At 29.4% G+C, this 18,247-nt stretch overlaps 1 protein-coding gene across 1 annotated transcript in view; it reads left to right on the plus strand.

The window, feature by feature from the left end:
* The first annotated feature begins 268 nt into the window (after window positions 1-268).
* LOC105430660 (lachesin) overlaps window positions 269-18,247 on the plus strand; it is a 129,363-nt gene continuing 111,384 nt past the window's right edge. Inside the window, exon 1 of the mRNA XM_089079085.1 lies at window positions 269-304. The gene's annotated coding sequence lies outside the window, so the exon portion shown is untranslated. The remainder of the gene's footprint in view (window positions 305-18,247) is intronic.

The following is an 18,247-nucleotide window of genomic DNA, read 5'->3' on the forward strand; positions in this document are numbered from 1 at the left end:
TGTGTTCTCATTTATTTGGATCATTGAATTTCGATAATTTGAAATTTATAGTTTGAGAAAAAGATACAATTTAAAATTGGATATAAATTTATTTCTATAAAGATTTTTTTGAAAATTGTTGAAGATTATATAATTATTTTTAATAAATATCTAATTGAAAAACAAGTAGATTCGATATATGTAAAAATTACTTTTTGAAATATATATCGTTTAGAGCGTTGCTATAATTTGAATGTTCTCTTTGTGTATTACAGAATCATCGTAGCTACGTGGCAGATTTACTCCGCTGTTGCGCATCGAATCGGTGAGTGATAAATTTTTTTTATTGGGGTAACAAATCTGTGAAATTTAGGTTATTTTTATACATTCACTATAAAAGTATTGCAGTTGGATATGTCTTCACAGATTCGTTATCCTAAAATGGATAAGCTTAAATAATTTGGAATGTATATTTAATCCTGGTATACCATTTATTGATTTATTACATTATAATGTACTTGTACAGATACATAGAACTTATGAAATAGAGTTTATTGTGTCTATACCTCATTATTTTGCATTATCTTTCGTATTTCATTTTATTTGCGAGATGCCTCAATTACTTAAAAATTATCAAATAATCTCGCAAGAAAGTAAAATAATTTAAATGTTTTAAGAAATTATATACCTATGTAACGTATACAAATATAGATGTAACATTGACAATTAAAAATAATAATGTATAATTTATTAAATTTTTTTGGAAATATATTAATATATAGATTTTATTTAATTATTAAATTTATTTAATTTTTGAATTTCTTAATTAAATATTTAACAATAACAGACGTGGCAATACTTAACAATAACAGATAGAACAATAGCGCAAAAACAATTTATATTAAATTAATATTTTTCAAAAAGTTTTTTTAAAGTTTATTAAGTTTTCATTCAAATCTTTTCATAAAATCTTTTCATATATTTTTCATAAAAACAGAATAAAAACAGAAACGAAGATTACAAAAAATATTCATATTTTACATTTATGTGTAATAAGAATATACATTTATCATGTGTGTTTTTTATTTACCTATCTTTACTCTTCCTAAATTTTACCAGGATTAAGTATTTAAATCGGAATATATGTATTCAGAAGTTCTTTAATAATGTAAATATCACAAATATAAATGAACGAATAATAAAACGTAATAATCAATGACATAACAAATATGCCGAGTTTATCCTAATTATGTATAATCTATCTATCTATATTAACTTAGCTTTACATAAGTTAAAGTAATATTATTTAATATGACGTGAGATTCAATACATATTTAATCACGGAATATAATTACAAATTATTAATTTACTTTAACTTAAATCTTCACTTTTAATATAAGTATTATTAATATATCATGTTAGATATTCTCATTTATATTATTTACTAAATTTATTATTGCTCTTATTGTATTTGATAAATGGACATAGTTATGGACGTGTTGATATATGCGTATATAATGTCTGGTATTTAAAACTTATATTGATATAATAATTTATAAAATTATATATTGCGTAATATTGACATGCTAATTATGCGAGAAATTGATTATCTCACTCGGATCTTACGTCATTCATTCCAATTTTATATGCCATTCTCATCTAATTCATGATAAGATTTAAATAATTGGTTTTGATCGCGAATAATACGGACGTAGATAAGATTTATAGTAGTGAATTATTTAATATTTAGAATAATATGTAAAAATAATCTGCAGATAATTTGAAAATACGTGGGAAAATTATTTTAAAAATAGATCATATAACAAACAAAATAAACGTTTAATTTATGAAATTATCTGGCTTTCGGAATAACAAGAGATAAAGCATTGAAATGATATAACGTAATATGATACATATCAATAGCTTCAATTTGTGAACTTGCACGTATAAATAATTATATTATAATTAAATATCCAGAAAAGGTAAATATCCAGAAAACTACTAAGCCTAAGGTCAGTCCTATTGTATCTAACAAAAATGCATTATTGATACATATTACAAATATCTTCATGTACTTATACATATATGCAAGATAACACATTTTTATAATGCAAACTTGTACTCAACTTGACAATTGATAAAAAATATTTAATAGTTATGTTTTCTATTTTGTTTAATAACGTGAGAACATTTTTGCGCATTTATCGTTTTTATTCTTTTTATTGTGTTTCGTGTTGCAAAATGCACGTTGCGCAATGTTACCACAGCTGTAAGAGTAATCGTTGCATAACGAACCTTTCCTATATATCATCGCAAAAAGAATTGTCAGTTTTTTTTTAAATCGCGCTCACGCTCCATCATAAACGTCCACGCCAATAAATCGAGGCGACTGAAACAACTCGGCACGCGTAGATTTATCTATGTACTTTTTTAATAATCGTGTGGAACGCGTCCGTGAAGATCCAGAGTGATTTCTGTATTAAAATTGATGAGCCTTAGGCAACAATTTTAGAACGATCATGATTTTTACATAAATATTTTATGTAATATTCATGTTTTTTGCAGCAAGAAAAAAAAATGAATTTTTATTATATTCATGATATTTGAATTTAACGTACACTAGAGAAAAGTAAACCAGATATTTTATCATTTGCTAAAAACTGTTTTGCTAAAAACTTCACTATTGAACATATTTATTTATTTTATAATTTACTCTCAAATTTTCTTATATATAAATTCGTAAATAAGCATTTTCCTAATAAATAACCTATTACAGTTCTAAATAAAGATTGAAATAAAAACATTATATCGAGATTTTTTTTTAACAAAAAAACACTTAACAGTAAATAATTTATAAAATCATTATTTTAATTCTTTGCGTACAGAATTCTTTATTTCAAGTATAACAAATTATTTTGAAATTAAATGAAAGGGTAATAAATCGAAATATTTTTTTACCGAATTAGCTAGACAACTTCAATGCAAAATTAAATCAAAGCATGTTAAATCGAGATATTTCTTTACCGAATTAGCTAGCCGTCGTTAAAGTCGCGAAAAACGATCGCGCCTTCGTGCTTAAAGGAATGCAATTTTGCCGTCACGTTCATCCACGATTGTTTCGCGAAAGAAACTTCGTGCTCGAAAGAGCGGATAATTGGCCTGAACTATCGCCGGGGCAGACTGCGCGCGGTTGAAATTTCTTGGAAAATCCCTTCCCGGAGTCGAGCAGATGCTCATGCCATTATATAAATGCGATGAGTCCGTCGTAGAGAGAATTTTAATCAAACAGGGATCGCCTCGTGCGTGCGAAATGTCCTACTTATTTACGTAAACGCTAAATAGAAGCCATCGCCTCCATCGCCTGATAATATTTTTCTGTTTATTTTTTTCATAAAAAATTAATATATCTTTATATGTACCACAACTTTAAGAAAAATATAATTTATTAAATTGTGAAATAATGATAAAAAAGATTTTTGTTACATTAAATTTTACTGCACATAATAATCGTATAAATATTGCTATTGTATTACGAGGGAAATATCAATTTATTTTATTTTGAGAATCTTTTCGATATTGCATGTTGAAATAACTTATTGGGTATATTGATGAGAAATATTTTCAACGTCAATTCTTCCATCCGTATTCAAATAAATGATAGAATTCCATGCAGGTATTTTGGCCGAAAATCGGATCGCGTGTTCATACAAGCGACATAATCATCGCGCTAACGATGTAAAAGCAAAATATCGTGAAAAGAAGCGTGTTCAATGAAACAATTTCCAAGCTTCGATTAATGCTTGTATCATGCTCGTAAGTAACATGCGTTGATTACACTCTCTGTGCGCTAATTACGTTCACGCATTTACGATCATGCATGTCCGCCGATTGTTAAAACTGCGCGTTCGCTTGCATACAATGTGTATAGCGAATACCAATTTTGCACGTTCAAAATAAATTGATCTCAATGAACAAGCTTATACCATTTAATAAAAAAAAAATAGTTCGATTATTTAAAAAAAAAATGTTAAAGTACGTTATTGATTATTATAGATAGATTTATTATAGAGAAATACCGTTAACACCATTAGTGACATATAAAAATTGTGTTTTTATATATGTTTCAATTATGCGTTTTTAATTTCCGTCATGCATCGAAGGATATGATCTGATTGCCACAATCGTATAATCACTTTATGTAAGCAAAATTTTCTATAAAAAAAGCAATGAGGATTAAAGGAAAATAAAAATCATTCGTTCTTCTCTTTTTTAACACCTTCTCTTTGTAGCGCCTATATTGGAAACAAAATATTGATTTTGATATATCGTCTATGTCTATCTCTCCATGTTGATTTATCTAGAACTCTATATATCAGTAATTATAACTATTATAATCTTCATTGTTATTGATATACTATTTATTTTTAATTTATGAATTCTCTGATTTCATCTATCAATTATATCAATAATATCAAAACTTTAAAATTAGAACCTATAAAAAATATACTATATACTATGTATAATATATTTTTTGCACAAAAGGAATCTTTACTTTAGCTTAGATATCTGCTTCGACATTGCTTTCGACTTCTTGCAAAACACGCGTCGAAAAACCCGCATGTTACATTTAGAAAAGCTTCCTCTAGCATCGATGCGTGACAGAAATTGTTGGAAGAAGCTTTGCCTAGAAAGAGGGTGTGATGTGCGAAAAAATGATGGCGGAAATGCGAAGTCGGGGGATGAATATCAAGATAAAGAAGAGCGAGATGCTGAAAACCGAGTCGGCAAGATTGGATGCAGCTACATATTAACCTCCTGGTGGGAAGCTTGTGATGAAGTCAGATTGCCTCTCGACTTATTTATTTGTCTCCGCGCGACATAGGGGTTGCTTGAGACATCTATTAGATAGTTCTAAAATTTAATTTACGGATGGCAGATATGTGCCGGATTTTGCGCGGATTAAGCCGAGATATTGTTATGACTTGCAAAATTATTCTTGCTTAATATGATTAGAAGCGAAAAACTTTAATCAATGTTAAAATGATCAAAATGGTCAAAACAAATTTATTAACAATTTATTAACAAAAAATTTAAATGTAAAACTATTTATAATTTAACAAAAAATAAATAACACACACACACACACATATATATATATATATATATATATATATATATATATATATACATATATATATATTCTAATATATTCTAATATTCTAATATATCATATTGATAAAATTAGAAGACAAAATGAAATATATAATGTTAATTGCGACGTAAGAAAAATATCGATATTTACGTATAAATTTAATAGTTTTATAGCAAAGGATTAACATCTCAATATTTTTTCTATTAAGAATCGGATTTGTGATGTTTGTCTATGTGCAATGTATTACAATTAGAAACCTCCAGGCGATCACACGAGCTTTTCCCGAGGGTTAAGAGGAAAGCATACCACTGGAGAACGCATGAATAACGATATAGAGTTGTGTACCTCACGCTAGAGGTAACACTTGGCGTGAAATTTCACAGGAAATCTGTGCGGCATTAACGGCGGAAACGCACCGTTTAAACCGCGTCGTGCAGGGCGTAAAAGCATGCAGTATCGCATTTGGGATTGTCTCCGGATGACCGAGTACATTTCTTCGTGGTCCAACGGCGCTGATTCAGTTATTCGCATAACGAATAACTGAAACGCATCAGCCTGCTTTTCCGCAAAATCCTCGTCGCGGTTTAACATCCCTTCCCATATGTCACCGTCAAAGAAATGTTTGCGGAGCATTTGTGGCTTCGCGAGAATGTTACCAAAGAATTTCCCTAATCAACTCTTTCGCGCATTTTCTTGTACCTTAATTAGCAAGAAAACTTTATCGTATATAAACGCAATATTTTTAAATGTAATTATTTTTTCAAAAAAGAAATCATTAAAATAAACATTTTCATTTTTTCATACCATATTTAAAACCGCAATACATTTAAAGCAAAGAAAATAATTTAATATTAACATCGAGATATCCTGTGTATTGATCAAAATTATTTTTTTTTATCCTTCGCCGTTTTTACAATTGCCAATTTTTCAACGATTGTGTATATGTCTCTTCGTCCGAGTAGCATGCTACTTCTGTTGCGATTCGAAAGGATGTTCCGGTGTGCCATGCTCGCAAAATCCCCCGTGCAGATATCGTTGCGACGCAGCTTTCCGCGGCGCGAGTCCACGGATTTGCGGATCGCGACAAATCCGATATTTTCTCCGGGCCGACTCCGCGTCCGTATATCATTCACCGCAAGCAAAAATCCCCAAGCTTTATAGAATAACGTTTCTCGCACGGCATGCAGTAGTCGTACGACGCGAATTTATACCGCGATAAATAAGCTCGCGCGCGCGAGAGTACGCGATAGAGCCCTTTCTTCGTACGACACTCTAATCGCGTGTGCGATGAGCGCTATACGTTCTTATCATTGTACTACAAACTGAGAGAGAGAGAGAGAGAGAGAGAGAGAGAGAGAGAGAGAGAGAGAGAGAGAGAGAGAGAGGAAGATGTTTCTCAGAGACAGCTGTAAATGCGCAAATACACGCGTGGATGTTATAGTCGTTTATAAATTGAGTATTAGTTTCAACGAGATGCACACACAAACAACGATCGTTACGTATAAATTTAATTTTATCGCGCTTTTGCACGATTCGCTTATACTGTAAATTAAATTGCAGTTTAAGACGTTGAGAAATGCAGAAGTGCTATTATTAACAAAATATTTCGAACATGTATCTAACATATGAATACTAGAATGTTTCTAGTCTCTCAAAAATATCTCTATTTTTCTAATCGAAACTATACCGCAGTTAATTAATTGATTTGTTGAAAAGATTGTAGATTCATTTGTAAAACGTATAAAGGAATAACGACTGATAATTCAACTGGTGAAGGAAGTTCGAATGAACAACGACTTAATTGCTCTGTAACTCTTGTCCGTTCCTTTTCTCTTTATTGGATAGATATTTTCTCCGATAGACGGTCTCATCGACGTTACCGTTCAATCGCGGAACCGCTCTCTGAAAAAGCACTCGCCACCGTTTGCTCATAAATCTCCGAGTACGAAGCAATTCAGCGGTAAAGATATCGCGGCACGCAACGGTAACCAATGGTGGATCAAAATCAGATCGTTTTACGTTGAAGTCCCTGTACCGCGCATACATCACAGCAGTCTGTACTTCGTTTCCGGAACGCACAAAATCAATTTCCGATGCGTAAATAGAACTGCCGCCTACCGATGAACTACGTCGTAAAACGGATGCGTTTGCATGCGTGCGGCTTTAACACCCGGCTCTGACATCAAAAGTAACTCGAATTATTGAGTTCGATGAATAAACATTATTCCTATTAAAGGTATATAAGAGCAACTGCAAAAAGCATGCAAAAAAGCCTGATTCATCACTTTGTACCGTATTTATTTAAAAAGTTTCTTTTTTAAAAAACAAACTGATGTATGCGATTGCATTGAAGAAGACATACAAAACTGTTTTTTTAATATGTACTAAAAATACTGTTATATTGAAAATGCTTGAATACGAACATTTAATCTGAAATTTTAAAAAATTATTTTAAATAAAATTAACAGAGAAATAATGATATCAATAAGTTGCAGTAAATAATAATGATAGTTTATACATAACATAAATTTCTTTTTATTATAATGTTATAATGTTTTATTTTAATGTTAAAATTATTGTCTAGCAAAAGATATAAAATATGTGTTGTAACATATAAATGTATGTTGTGTTGTCATTTGTTGTATAAAGCTGATTTCTGAGTACTCTTTATTATAAATGCTGTTTGATATTTTATAATGTCTCTTATATGTAATCTTGTGTGTGAACTTGTTGCGATTCTTAATTTTCACATTGCATAGACATCGCAAAACTACTGAAATACAAAATATAAGTTAAGAATGTTTCAAATTTCGAGATTTTGTAAAGAGCTAATATTTAGTATAGTATAAAATATGTTGGTTAACACGGGAATTAACATATTTAATTTAATGAACTAAAAATTATTAATGACTAAACTCGTGCCTCTTTTTCTCTCTCTCTCTCTCTCTCTCTCTCTCTTTAATTCTTTCCCCTTCTAAAATAAAATAAATAAATCTTGTCTTTTATGGTAGATGATAAGATTTCTCTTGATATGGAAAATGTATGAAATCTTAAAGAGTTAGAGTAATTATGCTATGTTAATAAAGATCTTATTAATAAATAAGATTTTTGTAAATATATCGTAAATATATCGGATCGAATGACATCGAGAACATATTTCTTTACTAGCGAAATAATAAATGATGTTAACAGAAAGCAAGAAGGTAGGGAGCATTTATCACTTCTAAGTCTGAAATTCAAACACTTCATCATCGATACCAGAAGATCTAATATTTCAATATGTTTATATATGAAAGACATAATAGTGCTTCTTCTTTATTATCAATATACTATTCCTGCGAAATTATAGCTTCAGTTCAATATTTATTCATACGACATTTTATAACGCTTTTGTATACGCCGTTTTCACACACACATACGTTAATTAACAAGATAAATAAATAATCGGTTAGTTAATAGAATTTGAAAGCTCAATTACGCAATTCTCCAAACAATGCTTTTTTAAATACATTCTTTTTTAATGTAACAACTATTAATTGATTGCTTTGAATTAAAAAGATACAAATAATTTGAAAGCACTAAAATATTTTATTATAAATAATCCAAATCGTATATAGGTATACCTAATTTTTTACAATTCATAATTGCATTAGTTAAAAAACAATGTTTTAAGAATATAAATTTTTTAAGGATATCAATTTCAAATATCTAATTATAACATATTATCTTATCCCTTTTTAAAATATTAAGATAGGAAAAATAGTAAAACGAAATAATTTCTTTAATTGTATTGTTATTTTATAAAATAGTTATTCTCTATTTTCACACTATTGAAAGAGAGATCAAAAGATTCGTTTCTGAAAGACTACATTGGATTGTGGCGATTTCTTCGATAAAATTATGAAAGTCCAATCTTGCATCAATCTCCTCTCAGTACATTCTTGCTACATCGTGCATTCCATGTGACCAGAGATATGCAGCCTCAGTGAATATATGGGCCGCAAAATCCGTTCGCTTTTTTGCGCATTTTGTTATCCATCGTGAGCGCACGACAAAGGCACATTGTAACCAACTGACTACAAAGATTAGTTGTATTGCCGTGTGTATTGCTTTCGTGATAGTATTTGACGAGATCAAAACTACTCGAACATGAAAGTTACATCCCTAGCATTTTTAGTTTGTTTTAAATCACACAATAAGGAAAGTAACCGTAAGAAACAGGCATTATGATATTCGATACTTGTAAAAGAATATTAAACTATCATCGAAATTTGCAATTGTAGTTGCGTACACTTCAAGACAAGCGTTCAAAATTATTTATGAGATGTAAATACACCATTGTTAAATTTTTTGTTACATTCGATAATTGATCAATAAATTCATTACATTGAATTTTGCGCTGAATCGAGGGTCGGACGAACGAATAAAGACGATGAATTGTAAAACTGGTTTATGTCCCTCCGGCGGATCTTGATTTATTCAATGCTCATTCGCCGGTAGTACCGAGCCGAGTGCTCTTCGTCCGGTGTATTTCGATAAAATTTACATTGCACCGCGGCTCATTTCCGTGCTCACGTGCCATCGTACGTAATGAATTTTCTGCTTATCGAATAACGGTTTTGGACACAGAGTACTGTTCTGTTTTATTGAGGTGACACGACGCAAACAAAATTTTTATTTAAAAGTTGAAAGCAAATAAAACATCGATCGATCCAATGTGGTGACAATTAAATCATTAATTTCACGAAATGGGTGTGTGCAAAAGGACCGCCGTCAGCGTTGTCCATACGCCATTTTACGCCTGGCGAGGTTGGAGCTTCCTGACAATGATCGGCATCATCATAGCTCTGGTGTTATTTTGTTATAATTATATAAATGTACGTAAACATACATAAATTGCATGTAATGTCATGAATGTAATGTTCTTTTTTCAAAATTACGATTTATTTTACTGACGAATACATATATTGTCATGTTGAAGGTTATTGCAATTTGAAAGATTTAATTTAATTAAATTAAAATTATATATTAAATTTATATATATTATAATGTTGATTTAAATGTATCCTATTTTTAAATTATATTTGTATTATGTGTTTGTAGTTATGTAATGATTACAATAAATTTTATATAAAAATAATATTTTGAAATTTGTAGATAGATAATGTAAAAGTTCTTGATAATCTCGGGACAACTTAAAATATTATGATATGTCTATTGGAACTTTTGTGCTCTTTTATTTATTTTAATTTTAATTTTTATTTGAAATTATTAAACTATTATTACAGAAATTAATATCAATGACTAAAACATTTATACTTAATTAATCTGCATAAATATAATGATAAAACAATATATTTTAGAAACATATTACATTGCATATTTTTTATTTTATCTTTGCAAACACTCGATGTTCTGTTAAATAATAAAGTAAATGATAAAAATTAAGGTTACTTTTAAAATACACAGTGACTACAGCAATCACATGAAACTTTTCAGAAACCTTCAAGGTAACGACATCGCGAAATTAAACTTATTCAAATTTACGAAGAAATACGGAAGAACTAAGTAAATCAGAATTCCTAAATGAGCAATTATCATAATGAAGAAGTTATTCAAGAAAACCTTCAACTTCTCGTTAACGCAACCAGTAACTGAACTATTATTAGCATCATATTCTCTGACCTGTTTTACACATTAAAAAAATTATAAAATTTGAAATAATAAAAAAAAAGTTAATGTAAAAAATAATGTAAACAAATTTAAACTGTTACTGATCACTGTTACTGATTTAAACAGTTACTGATCTTTAAACCCAAGAAAAATAATTTATTTAATAAAATTAAAAGTCAGATTTTATTATAATTTATATCTAATTAGAGGAAAAATAGATATATCTTTAATTAATTTACTTAAATGCAAAATCTCCATCCAGGAAAATTTATTTAAAAATGGATTATTTTGATAATAACAAATTGTTCATCTTAAATTGTTAATCAAATCACGATTGAGATTACTTTTCGAATTAGGCAAATTATTATTATTGTTAAATGCAATAGAAATAGAGAATATTTGGAAATTTTGGAAGAAAAATATAAAAATGCATTTAAAGGTTTGTAATAAAGGGAAGATTTCTAAAATCGGGGATTACTCTTTAGTAAACTAGCAAGCGTCAGAGCGTATAGAGTAAATCCGAGTCTCGGATGCAGACGTGGCAACGGTTGACATAACTGCCGTGTAAACGGAACTTCAATTTACGTTGGGATTAAACATTAACCGCTTAAGGCGGAAGGAAATCTTATGCTTTCATACTGTGCAATTCCTGAGTATGCTACACCATTTCTCAGTGGCTTAAGACCGTTTCAGAGTCCGTTTCATGTATTTTGATCTCTCTGGATTTTCGGATATGCATAGAGGATATATAAATCCAGATCAGGCTAACAATGGTCTCTGCTTAATGGTAAAGATTATTGTGAAAATGTGTTTACTCGAAAACCACACCCTAAAAAAAATATACATGCATGTATGTAATAAAATTTATTAATCTGTAGAGGAAAGATATTAATTATTACGGATTAATGTATTATATAAATCATAACATACCAATGTAATAATTATATTACATGATGAGATTAATGTAATCTGTAATATTATAAAATTGCATTCTACGAAATACCAAATATGTATATAAGGTTACTTAATTTACTCTCTTTGCATTAGAATTGGTTTAATTATATATTATATTTGCTTGCCAACAAGTAAGGCTTTAAATTTTATTTATTATTTATGTTTACAATTATATTCGATATGTAATTTCGATATATAACATTTAATTGTTTAATTCTATTGATCATTTTTATAAAAATGATTAATAATATTTAAATATTTAATATTATTATACAATATTGGAAATGAATAATCAGAATATTGCATACTATTACTAATACTTTTTAAAAACATATTTAAAAGAATGATTTTAAAGTAATTACATAATTTATTATTAAAAAGGTTTGCTTTTTCTAATGTTGTTTTTTTTTTAAGAACATACAATTAAATATAAAGTAAAAACAATTTTAAATCATTCTTTAACATAATATATTAACTATATAAATAGATAATACAGTCAAAGAATTAAAGAAAAAATTACTAAAAAGATTTGTTTGTTGTAAAGATTTCTTTAATAAAATTTACATTCTATAAAAATATGATTTTTAAGAAAAAATTAAAAGAAAGCTAGCATTAAATAAATTTGTGATAAAGAATAATTAATTATAAATTTGCTGAAAAAATTAAAAAAAAATTGTTTAAAAGAAATTAATTATATAATAACTTTTAAAATACTTAGAGAAATATACATCTCTTATCAATACATTGACTCATAAATGATATTTGGTATTCATAAACGATAAAAAAAACACTTTGTAAAAAACAAGAAACGCTTTTTATATGCCGTAAAAAAATAGTTCAAAATATTTTTCAATTCAAAATTTTCAAAGAGGCTTGTGTTAAAAAGTATCAATACTTCGCGAAGTCATTTTAGCCGCTGCTTGAAATATATTCACTGAATTTTTAGTATAGTAGTATATAATTTTTAGTATTATACCATATTTTTGCTAGCCAGAAATTCATTATGAGCGACCGCTGGATGACGGCGACCACGTACTTGATTACTTAGGGTGCGCATACATTTACAGCGGTCGCGATTTACGGTTGCGCTTCCGGTGCGGCCGGAAACGGACGGCCGTGCCGGAGAACGCGCCGCTGGGCGATGTTGCGCAGTGTGGAACGGAGACATGGAGTTTCCGACGAAAATGAATTATTCGGTTGCTGGCTATCTTTCGCTGCCGACGCAAAACAAATAGGTATGTCCGAGAAAGAAGAGGAGCCGGCCGAGAATCGACGACGGGAGCGAAAGAGCAAACAAGATGAAGAACCGGAAGCAAGCGCGTTCGCTCTCTCGCGCCATGTAACTTTCCTGCCAAGGATTTATGGTTCATTGATTCTGCGCATTACTGCTGATTTGTGTCGGTTTTTTCCTAGAAGAAGGATAGGATCGCGAAAGTATTGAATGCTGTCTTCCAAAGTAGCTGATAATACAGCGAGCAAATGTTTCTTTAATTACGCTGTATAAAGTAGAAATTTGAAGATAATTTAAAAAAGATGACAAAAAATTTTATCGACAGAATTGTCGATTAAACATGAAATACAATTTCTTTATAGAGATTAATTTTTTGCTGTATATTTTTTACGAGTAGTCTTCAGTGAATCTATTTTTATAAAAATAATTTTTGATCTTATTGTATTTTAACGTTGAATTGCTTATTAAGTTTTTAAAATTTACGTTTAAAATTATTTTATAATTATTATACATATATTGATTTCATTTATTTATATATTTAAAAATACATTTAGTCTATAATATCTTCAAAATTTTGTCGTAAATAATCTTATCATCTGTTGTTAAACTTTAATAGAAATATATTCAATCAATTTTACGCAAGAGAATTTTATTATATAAATAAAATACTCGACATTACGCAAATTAAAATCACAAACAATAAATTTATATATTATATTTATCAAACTTATCGAATGTTGACAGATCAGAATGAACAAATCCTTCGAACCATTGGCTGATATCGCAGAATTTTAAATTCTTTCTTCTAATACCTTCCGTCGGAAAATTTTTGTTGCATTGAAATTGTTACAAGTGTATTTGAATCTTTATTATTATTTGTAACCACAGTGCGCTAAGTTTTAATACTTTACATTGATATTGAATTTATTTTATTCAACTTAGTATTTGTATGAAATATAATAATACAATTGTATACTTCAAATATACAATCAATAAATATTTCAAACAGTAATATACATAGTTATGCAATTAAAAGTATCTTTCGAAAAATAATTTTTATTCATTCAGATATTTTTTTAAAATGAATGTTGGAAATGTTTTTAGTAACTTTTATATTTCAGTAACTTTTCAAAAAATAATTTTATGAAATCTTGATGCGCATCATCGTTTGAGTAAATGTACTTTACCGATAGTAGTAAAAATGAAGATATCAACAGTCAATATCATGTAAAGCATTCGCTGATATGAAACTTCTATGTTTCTGTTATCAGTATAACCGGTGTTATCCGATGATGGAAATATCCGCAGAGATGACTGATACAGTCATCTAGGCTTCGCGAATTCACGAATCTAAACTTATCATATTGTAGATATTATATGCAACTACATATATATGCAGTGCACATGCAATATATGAGCGCTATGGAAAAATAGTACAATTAAAAAAAAGTAAAACCGAAAAATGTTTTAATTTTAAAAAGAAAAGAATTGATTTTGATATCTGAAAAAGTTTTTAATAAGTTTTAATAAGTTAGGAAAACATTGCAACAAAAACTGTTTGAAAAATCACAATTTTATATTTTCTTCTTCTAAATCAGAAGAAAGAGAGAGAGGAAGAGAAAAAGAGTAATAAAAGAATAATAACTTAAATAATTAACTTTTTCACACAATATTAACATAAAAAGTTTTAGATTCAAGCAAAATAAGTATTACATGATATGACATTTTTAAGAATATATCAGGTGTACTATACTCAATATTATTGACGAATAACAAAAGTTATAGAAGATCTATTCATGTTTAATAAAATTTTATTTAAAGTCTCCTCCTTTCAAATCCCCTTCTATTTTTCATCGATTTAAAGTGATTTAAAGTAACTTTGCACGGAGGGTTAAAACGACCCCAGAAATCCCTCTATTGAACCAAAATCGTGAAGATATGAGTTAATCGACAAAATATTCATTCTTTTTTATAGGCCTTAAAATATAAAATTTTTTTTGTCGATATCATGAAAATCCGAAAGCGACGTTAAGGTGAAGAGAACAATGCGTGACTTGCGCCTTGTAGGGACATCAGGGAGCGTTTTGATGAATGACAGGAAGTCGAACAGAACTAGGGGAAATTCTATTCAGCGATTAATTGTTACGCCATTACAGCTTGAGCCATCAAGCGGTCTCTCGCGGCTCTCAATAAGTTAAATTGAGTGTGAATAATATTCAGAGCTGTGAGTCCCTCCCCATCGAGGATTCGCGTCTTAATGTCTCTTTCCCTCGTTTAGACTGCCGCATTTTCTAACACACGGATGTCCTAGGACATCTCTGCTTTCTTCTCTGAGCACGGTGATCTTTAATTGATCGTTAAAAGAGCCTTAACTCACTTCACCGACGACTGTTTCGCGAATAAAGCCGATTTCTCTCAACTTTAGTTCCTCTCAATTTTATTCCATTATCGAAAGACATCGATAGATTTCATGCACGAATTAATTTAACTGTAATGAGATGAGATATGAAGTTATAAATAAACATCGAATTTTTAAAATACAAATATGTACACATCTGTAAAATTTCCTACTACATAATTACCATTACCATTAAATAATTAGAAAACATTTACATGATATTATTTTTTATATTATTTATAAAGCTTCATTTCTCTGATATATATGACAATAAATAAAAGTAAGCCCAATATGTATAACAAACATATACAACATTTACAACAAAAAAACTTAAGAAGATATAATACTTACGAAACAATTGTGAAAGTAGTATAGAATATTTTCCTTTGCGTGTTACATAATGCAACCACAGCTATTATCTTTTCTAGATTAAGGTGCAATTTCCAGCATTCGCAAAAATTACGACGTTATGCCGTGGATTTTTAATGCACCGGCATACCGAGAATTCCGTATTCACTCCAAGCTCCACGCTCACTTTAATTAATTGTTGAAAGAGGATTTTAATTTACTCGCGTGTTAAATATTTCGAGAATGAAATAGCTCCTCGACTCCGATCTTACATAAAACCTAGGAAAGTTATTCAAATTATTCTCACTTCCTAAGATTATTATGATTTACTAAAGATACGTTTGTCATGCGCATATTCGAGAATTGAATAAATTTTCCTCGTGATGTAAAATAGGTGATATAACGTTATTTATAAGATTCACCCGTCGACGTAATTAGCATCGCTTAATGAAGGCTGCACGATGATGTTATTTTAATCGCGAGAGTGAAGTAGACAGGTGATAACAGTTCGTCTTTTCGATGGAAGTAATTAAGAAAATTACATCAATTTCTCAGCATTTCAAACGCACAACTGTCTTTAGATGGCGTTCTCTGTGCCTCGGGCGATGATATTTATTCGTCAAAAGCGAATCGCCATTTCCCTCCATTTTCTTGGACTCGCTAATTAAATGATTGTTATCCTTCGTTTTTATGCATCGGAAAATACAGTTATTTGCTAATTTCATTGCTTACTTAAGGAAGCAAATTATGTCGCAAGGTTTTCACAGCAAATGCCTCAGTTTACTAATTAATTAACATAACATAATAATTTTTATAACGTATTATTCCGCGATAAATCATCTGAGTTTTTATAAACAAAAAGCTCAAGATAAATATCAAATGGAATGTATCAAAATATATTAAAATCGAATGTAGCGTAATTCGTAAGATGTTTAACAATCCCTTACATCAGCGTTAATCTATAGTATAGGATTCGTCTTGGATTCCGAACCAGCAAGCTTCCCACATTAATTAATTAATCCGCGTTCTAATCGAACTTCGTTGTTTAGTGAACTTCCAACATCGTTCACGATTTCGGTGATCACGTTTTATCGTACACGCATATCTCTCTCTGTCCGCTTACATAGAAGCAAGTAGAGACGAAGTACTCACACAATTGTTAAAATATTTATTAGAATATTTATAACGACCACTCGGACTCGGCTACTTTTAATAATCAATTCAGTATTTCCCCGCTATCAATTTGCGAATTTAGAGAATCCAAAAACTTGGTGAAATCGAGGAGTAAATACTTAAATGTGTAAAATAAATTAACCACAAAATCAAATAATATGTTGCTGAATAACTAATTCATAGAATCGTAAATTTCTATAATCAATGGCATCCATAATTTTTAACGCGGTTAATTTAATCGTTTATTACATTACTTATTGTTTGACCCGTTGCTGTTTACTTCCTCGTCGGCGAGATTTCTATTCCTTCATCCGGAGAATTGTTTTTTGCCTCGCGACGGATATTATTCTTATATCCTCAGAGTTTCAATGTACTCCTGGGGAGCCATCTCTCTCTCTCATGAGATGTGCACGCTGTATGCAAACCTATGTATTATTTCAGTATTCCATACTGTGCAATATTGTGTCAAAAACGAGTGAATCTTTAATACGCCGCCTCATAAATCTCACATTCCGTTTCGCCTACATCTCACATCCGTGGCCGTTTACACGCTATACGTTATTTACGCCTACATCGTAGTGCTTTCTGCCCTTTCAATATTCCCTTAACAATGTTTCCTCTATAAATTCCATAACTTTATCGGTGCTGCGCTCATTGTCAAATAGAGAATATCTCTATAATATTACTATCATATCTTTTATTATTATTAAATAAGATTTTTTTTATTATTATTAAATCGCGTAATATTAAATTATAATGCTGATTTTGTTGTATTGATATATAATATTGAGTTTATATCATTTATAAAATAATATTTTGTTGCATTTTTTATAACAGTATCATCGCAAATAATATTACCTCAACTTAAAAAGAATCGATTTGAAAAGTATTCCAAGATTGAAAAAAATTGTTCTTCTAGTCACTATAAATTTTTTAGCGGCTATATATTTTTATTACAGAAATTTGTTATTGCAAAATTTAAAACTTTTATGCAACGAATTAAAAATGATCACCTATGCAATTATGATTTAATTAATTGGATACATGACATATATTAGTAATTTATTCCAAAATTAATGAAATTGTTTTTAAAATAAATCGAATTGTTTATTAAGTAATAATAAACGTAAATAAACGTTAATATCAAAACAAGAAGAAACAAAATAAAATTTTTTCCTAAAATATACATTGTAAAAATTCGCTTAGTTGTACATACATCTTTGTACATTTTTTTTCTCAAATCATTTTTTTCTATCAAATCAACTTTAGCGCGATATCTCATACATTATTTTCTACGTAGTCTTTTTTTTTTTGCAAAGGTACCCGTATATGATTCCAA

The sequence above is a fragment of the Pogonomyrmex barbatus genome, unplaced genomic scaffold, assembly GCF_055798465.1.
Source record: "Pogonomyrmex barbatus isolate J1 unplaced genomic scaffold, ASM5579846v1 scaffold3, whole genome shotgun sequence".
In the NCBI taxonomy this organism is placed as follows: Eukaryota; Metazoa; Arthropoda; class Insecta; order Hymenoptera; family Formicidae; genus Pogonomyrmex; species Pogonomyrmex barbatus.